Source organism: Carlito syrichta, unplaced genomic scaffold, assembly GCF_000164805.1.
Source record: "Carlito syrichta isolate Samal-C Ts95f unplaced genomic scaffold, Tarsius_syrichta-2.0.1 Scaffold305678, whole genome shotgun sequence".
In the NCBI taxonomy this organism is placed as follows: Eukaryota; Metazoa; Chordata; class Mammalia; order Primates; family Tarsiidae; genus Carlito; species Carlito syrichta.
The window spans coordinates 368,968-371,125 of record NW_007249774.1 but is presented as its reverse complement, the minus strand read 5'-3'; the positions used below and the strand labels follow the sequence as shown (position 1 = coordinate 371,125).

Genomic DNA, 2,158 nt, shown 5'->3' with positions numbered 1-2,158 from the left:
CAACCAGAAAAAAAAAAAAAAAAAGAAAAGGGATACTGTGAAAAGCCTTCCTCCCCTTGTTCCCACTCCTTGGACCCAGTTCTCCCTGTCCATTTCCTCCCTCCCACCCCAGGTAACTGCTTTCATTAATTTTTCATGAATCTTCCCGAGTTTTCAAAAGAAAATACAAATATGTGTTTCTATATTTCCCCCTCGCTTTTTTTATCCAAAAGATAGCTTATTGTATCAGTCAGTGTTCTATAAGGAAAGTGATGGCACTGTCCCATTTGGTAATGTGAAAATAGTTTAAGGCAGGTGTAGAAAAACAGAACATTAAAGTGGAGGGCTTTGGGGCTAGAAATAGTAGGATGCTGTTCCCACTGCTAGGCCTGAGGGAGCCACAGGAGGGAGCAGGTGTAAGATTGTGTGACAAAGAGAGACAGTAAGGCTGCTGCATAGGAGGTCAGCCTGCTGTTAAGGGATGCAGCTGCTCCCTCCCTTCCTTCGACCTCTCCATGTGCTCCCACTGGCTGACTCCAACAGGAAGCAGAGGGTAAGGGAGGCGAGCTTCCTTGTCCTAGAACAGTTTAGAGGAGGATGAAGGATGGCTCTGGGGGGCAAATGGCTGATGTTCAGCACACACAGTTTATCCACTCTTCTAACTGCTTTTTTTAAACATGTGAAGCTCTTCCTATATCATTACACAGAAAACTTCCATATTCTTTGTCATAGCACCATACTGTTTCGTATACACCACACTTTTAAAATTTCCCATTATTAGCCGGGCTCTGTGGCTCAGCCTGTAATCCTGCACCTTTGGAAGGCTAAGGTGAGTGGATTGCCTGAGCCGGTGGTTTCGAGACCCGCCTGGGCAGCGAGACCTCATCTCTACAATAAATCAAAAAAATCAGCTGGGCGTGGTAGCGCATGCCTGTAATTCCGGCTACTTGGAAGGCTGAGGTGAAAGGATCGCCGGAGCCCAGCCCAGCAGGTCGAGGCTGCGGTGGCCGGAAGCGGCCACTGCACTCCAGTCTGGGCAACAGAGTGAGATTCCAACTCCAAAAAATAAATAAATAAATAAAAATAAATAAATAAAAAATAAAATTTCCCATTATTGGTGGACTTTTATATTACCAGGAGTCCTGGCTTAAAGATTCTTCATGCCTGCCTTACTAGATGCATCTCATTACACGGCAAACAGATCAATTACAGAGTCTGTGTGAAAACCACAATTAAATAGTCATAAAATATTGAAATATAACCTAATCTTCCCATTTTACAAACTCATTTGCTTACACTTTTAGCTATTGGCACAAGAACTAAAACACATGCCACCAAATTTCTAGTCCAGTGCTCCTTCTACACAATAAGCTCCTATTTTCATGATTGGAAGAAATTTCATTTTTGAGAAACTCTTTGACCAAGGAGCATATTTTGGAAGCCATCCCTGAGAGACTCCATTGAGATACTTTATATCTTGAGTTCAGTTCCAAAGTTGGCTAACGCTATGAAAAGGAAGGACTTCTTATCTCTATATTTTTTGTCATAAGCCACATTTTAAGCTTGTTTTGAGATTGTTCCAGCAACAGGTCACATCTTAAAGAAGGATGCTGACTGCCAGAAGGGACTTCATCAAATGTGAGCAGCAGAACAAATTATCAATGAAAGTGAGTCAAAGAGAAAATGGATCTATCCAAAAAATATTAACTCCTGTGTGTTATTGATAACAAGGAGGAAGTAAGGGGAGGGCAACATTATCAACAGGAGGCCAGGGATGGCCTGGACAAATGTTGGAAGGAGAGGGGAAACTGATACCATACCTAAGAAAATGTCCACAGTAAAGGATACTGTGGGGACAAGTGTGAATTTACTTTAAATGTTAATCGGGAACAGTGGCTCACACCTGTAATCCCAGCATTTGGGGAGGCAGAGGCCAAAGGACTGCCTGGGCTCAGGGGTTCAAGACTGGCCCGGGCAACTTGGTGAGATCACGTCTCTAAAATAAATCAGATTAGCCGGGTGTGGTGGTTTCCACCTGTTATTCTAGCTACTTGGAATGCTGAAGCAGAAGAATCACCGGAGCCCAGCAGGTCGAGGCTCCGATGGCTGTGAGTGTGCCACTGCACTCACAATAGAGTGAGACTCTGACTCAAAAAAAAAAAAAAAAAAAAAAAAAAAA

General features: G+C 43.2%; 1 protein-coding gene across 4 annotated transcripts in view; it reads right to left on the bottom strand.

The window, feature by feature from the left end:
• TXNL4B (thioredoxin like 4B) overlaps positions 1-2,158 on the bottom strand; it is a 9,516-nt gene that overhangs the window by 5,795 nt on the left and 1,563 nt on the right. The window lies entirely within an intron of this gene.